We start from the raw sequence: 5078 nt of genomic DNA, 5'->3' as shown, positions 1-5078 counted from the left end.
CCATTCTGGCGCTCAGCGGCTCACTTGACCCTTCTTTTCATCATTTTTCTTCTTCTTTCATGGGTCTAAGTCCACCTTACTTTACTTCCATCTTTAATTCATTTAAAAACCCTGCAAAACAATGTAAAACAAGCATAATATCGCTAAAACCAACTTTTGACTCTCACAAGACACAACGAAGTGTTTTACTTGATTTAAGGCTCATTCTAAGCCATAAAGGATGTGTTTTACCATCAAATTTAAGCATGAAAATAACGGTATTTAGACCGTTATCAGAAACTTACAGTGAAAGGGGCGCACTTGTTCAAAAGAGAGGAGTTTTGCACTTGCCTGCAGATGATGCTATGCTAGCTCAAAATCATCTTCTAACTCAAAGGCTAGATAATTTGACAAAGATTCTCTCACAACTTCCTAAGGAGATTGATGGGCTGTCGCAACCCATACAAATTTGATTGCATATGAGAAATGCAGTATAGCTAGGGAATGACCCCTAGGTCGTCTCCCAAAGACCAATTTTCGGTTCGAGAATCGAGTCTAACAAGAAGGGGGGGGGGTTTGAAAGGTTTTTGCAGAAATTAAGGAACTCAATAAAGACACGGATGCAAACAAACTAATTTAAGCTGGCATGGGAATTAAACTAACACTATTAAAAACCTTAGACAACATTCAAACATCAAATACTCTTGCAAACAAATTAACAAACACATTTAAAAATAATTAATTAAACTCCACACTAATTCAAACACATTAAACTCAACATATTAAATAAATTAATTAAAAACCAAAGAAACCAATAAGCCTAATTTAATCCTAGCAAATTACTTGACTAAATGAGAATTAGCAATCAATTTTAAAAGTCCAATTAGCCAAATAGAACCTCATGGACGTGAGTCACCAAGCACCATATCCAAACTTGACTTTCTTGCTTCAATAAGCCACCAAATGTGTTGACTTCTTCTCCCATGTGCACCATTTTCCAAGGAAATTAACATGTGCCTTCCACATCATACAATACCATCCATTCTCTCCACCCATGAAGCAAAATAAAATGAAATCCACAAACTAAGACACAATTGACGTAAGCAAATGGAAGATACTTTGGATGGTCCAACCAATGTGCCATGTAAGCAAGGTCTAATGAAAATAAACACCATAAACTTCCATTCTCTTGTGTTATTCTCGGCAGCTAAAATGCAAGTAAAAGACAAAGTTCAAAAGTGGAAACCTTCCGTGAGTCAAAACAAGCATCTTTTGTGTTGGTCCAAAAATGGCAAAAACTTAAATGAAGCAAATTCCTCTCTCCTACAAGCATAAAACGGTTTCTCTTCAAGAACCATGCATCCAAAAACTTTCTTCTACTCTTCAAGTCCCTGGCAAGTGTACCAGATCGTTATCAAGTAATATAAACGGGTAAGTCCGAGTATCGTTTTCCCAAAGGACTCTTAGGCCTTAACTTTCATGTAACCTAATCTTGTAAGACTTGAGAAAAGAATAATGTTGGTGGTTATATGCAAAGAATAAAAATAAACATTCAATGCAATTGATTCAATTGGTTTTGAGAACTATGGATGAATGATGTTGTTGGGGTTTACAATTTCATCTTATCCACTCTCATATATCTACTCTTCTTATTTAATTCACTTGTTTATCTAATTGTCATGCAAACTTTCTGAATTACCCTTAGCCCAATTCCTTGGTGAAAAGAGCCTATTACTAATTACTGGCTTGCTATCCCTAGCCTCCCCTAGTAACTAATAATGCAATGCGTGCTGAAGCAAATGCAATTGACCATCCTATCCCTATCCCTAGGTGATAACACATAATCAAGGAATTTCCCACCAGTTCATGACATTACCGAACGTCCCCATATCACTAAAGACTAACAACGTTTATTGAATGAGTTAAACAATAAAAGCTTTGAGCATAGATGAGAACCCAACAATTGATAAACAAGTATATGACAAGCATATGAAAATAAATAAGAATTTCAATATATGAGAGTTTCAAAAGATTACATTGTTCCCCAACAACAAAGGGTTTAGTTCACCATTGACATGGTGAAACTAGATGAAAATAATGAATGAATGTAAAAAGCAAACCCTAGATTTTATAAGAAGGAGCCTAAGCATCCAATAAATCTCCTCCAAGGTGTGTGGAATGGCTCTGGACGTTCTCTCTGCCAAAAGAATCCCTATCTAATTCACACTGGGGCTATATATAAGCCCAAAAAGATAACAGATAAATAACAGAAAGATTTACAGAATCTAGCTAAAAAAACAGACAACCGCCCAGGCGCCTAATTTGACCGCTCAGTGGTTTGCCTCTAATCGCTCTGAGCGCTCAGCGGTCCATTCTGGTCCTCAACAACTTGTTTGACCCTTATTTTCATCATTTTTCTCCTTCTTTTATGGGTCTAAGTCAACCTTACTTTACTTCCATCTTTAATTCATCGAAAAACCCTGGAAAACAATGCAAAACAAGCATAATATCTCTAAAACCAACTTTTGACTCTTAAGAGACTTAACTTAAGTGTTTTACACTACAAAAAAAACCTTATTTAGAAGAGGTTATCTAGCGGAGGTTATAAAAAACCCCCCTCAAATTAACATATTATAAAATGTTTAATCTAAATTATCTAACTGTCCAAAATAGTGGGAGTTTTAATCATGTTCAAGGGAGGTTTATAACCCCTTCAAATAATAATATATTTTCTTCCTTTATTTCCTAATTTTTTTACTTTTCTTCTCTTTAAAAATTTTAAACTAATTTTTTTTCTAAATTGTAAAATTTCATTGTNTTATTGAATGAGTTAAACAATAAAAGCTTTGAGCATAGATGAGAACCCAACAATTGATAAACAAGTATATGACAAGCATATGAAAATAAATAAGAATTTCAATATATGAGAGTTTCAAAAGATTACATTGTTCCCCAACAACAAAGGGTTTAGTTCACCATTGACATGGTGAAACTAGATGAAAATAATGAATGAATGTAAAAAGCAAACCCTAGATTTTATAAGAAGGAGCCTAAGCATCCAATAAATCTCCTCCAAGGTGTGTGGAATGGCTCTGGACGTTCTCTCTGCCAAAAGAATCCCTATCTAATTCACACTGGGGCTATATATAAGCCCAAAAAGATAACAGATAAATAACAGAAAGATTTACAGAATCTAGCTAAAAAAACAGACAACCGCCCAGGCGCCTAATTTGACCGCTCAGTGGTTTGCCTCTAATCGCTCTGAGCGCTCAGCGGTCCATTCTGGTCCTCAACAACTTGTTTGACCCTTATTTTCATCATTTTTCTCCTTCTTTTATGGGTCTAAGTCAACCTTACTTTACTTCCATCTTTAATTCATCGAAAAACCCTGGAAAACAATGCAAAACAAGCATAATATCTCTAAAACCAACTTTTGACTCTTAAGAGACTTAACTTAAGTGTTTTACACTACAAAAAAAACCTTATTTAGAAGAGGTTATCTAGCGGAGGTTATAAAAAACCCCCCTCAAATTAACATATTATAAAATGTTTAATCTAAATTATCTAACTGTCCAAAATAGTGGGAGTTTTAATCATGTTCAAGGGAGGTTTATAACCCCTTCAAATAATAATATATTTTCTTCCTTTATTTCCTAATTTTTTTACTTTTCTTCTCTTTAAAAATTTTAAACTAATTTTTTTTCTAAATTGTAAAATTTCATTGTNCTGAATCCAAAATCCCATCTCCCTCTAAAAATCANACTAAACCCTTTTTCCCTCTAACAATCAAAACCCTTTTTCCCTCTAAAAAATNCCTCTGAACCCTAAAATCCCTTCCTTCATTTCTTTGTTTTCATTCCTTTCTCCCTTTCTTCCTCGCACGTTCGTTTTCTTCTTTCTTCCTCGCACTGGTTCGTCTCTTCCTTCTCTTTTCATTGATTTCTCTTTCGATTGGTCATGGTTCATTTTTCTTTCAGAAATGGGAAGGAGCGAGAGACGAAGGCAAGATCATGATAAGTANTAGATAATAGTCGTTTTTAGAGAGGATAGTGGTCGGTGAGTGGGGAGCAAGCGAAGGGAATTTGTGCGTCAGACCTCCGAGAGAGGGTCAAAAGAGAGAACAAAACCAAGTATGGGTACCAAATCTTTGTTGTTTAACTCAATTTGTGCACTTCTCCCATTTCCAATTTGTTTGTTTCTTCGAGAAACTAGAGATTGTTGTTTATTGTGTTTGGACTTTGGATGTCTTGATAGTAATCTGATTCTTTGTTTTGTTTCTTATGTGATTAATGTTGCTTTCGTCTAGTCTTGACAAGGGGAATTGTACCAGTGGATTCTCAGGCAACAGCAAGAAGGGTCTAGGGTGAGCATGATTGATATGGTTAACCATTTGCAGGTATTTATTTTTATGTCTATGCAATGTTTTTTGTTTAAACTATATCAAGGATTCCAATATTCCCACTTGTTTTACTATTGTCATGTTTGTTTAAATTAGAGAAAATATTTTATTTTAAGGTGAAACATATATGATGAAGAAAAGTTTGTTAGCATAATGATGGCAAGCACATTACTGTATAACTGTAAGAGAGCCTTTCTGAAAANTGGCCATGGAGAATACAATTGTTTCNATATTAATTACGGTGATTTCCCATTAAGTATCCAAGTTTTGGTCTAAGTTCTAACCATAGATGTGAAATGTCAACATATATAGGATTCTGCTATAGAACAGTATCGTCCTTGCATTTGTCATAGCCTTTTAATCTAATTGAAGATAAATTGCTCTCAAACAATGAGGTTCTGAGAGATTTCTGTAAGTAAGGTGTATGTAACAAACAACAAAGGAGATGGGAAGTACACTATCGTTACATTTGGTATAGAGGGAAAGAATGGGAACAAGAGTTCTCGTTGAATGTTGAGCTGAGACTGAATATTGGGTATTCATCAGGTTCTATGTCTCACCAAATACAATATAATTCTCCATACTCTCTTTTCTACACTGTAAATAGGCAGAGAAAAACGAAAATGTTGCCACATTTCTAACATTAGTTTTATTATTGTCATGTTTGTCTTGACAATTGAAAGTTTAAACTTGGTTCACT

At 34.7% G+C, this 5078-nt stretch overlaps 1 long non-coding RNA gene and 1 pseudogene across 1 annotated transcript; both read left to right on the top strand.

Moving 5' to 3' along the window:
- Positions 1–5078, top strand: part of LOC106752968 — a 192900-nt pseudogene that overhangs the window by 156541 nt on the left and 31281 nt on the right.
- LOC106753006 lies at positions 3561–4339 on the top strand. The gene is made up of 3 exons (XR_001375182.2): positions 3561–3890; positions 3957–4109; positions 4286–4339. It is a non-coding gene; the product is annotated as an uncharacterized LOC106753006 (long non-coding RNA).

Source organism: Vigna radiata, unplaced genomic scaffold (assembly GCF_000741045.1).
Source record: "Vigna radiata var. radiata cultivar VC1973A unplaced genomic scaffold, Vradiata_ver6 scaffold_122, whole genome shotgun sequence".
NCBI classification, from domain to species: domain Eukaryota; kingdom Viridiplantae; phylum Streptophyta; class Magnoliopsida; order Fabales; family Fabaceae; genus Vigna; species Vigna radiata.
Note: the sequence above shows the minus strand (reverse complement) of the source record. Positions and strands in the feature narration are given on the sequence as shown.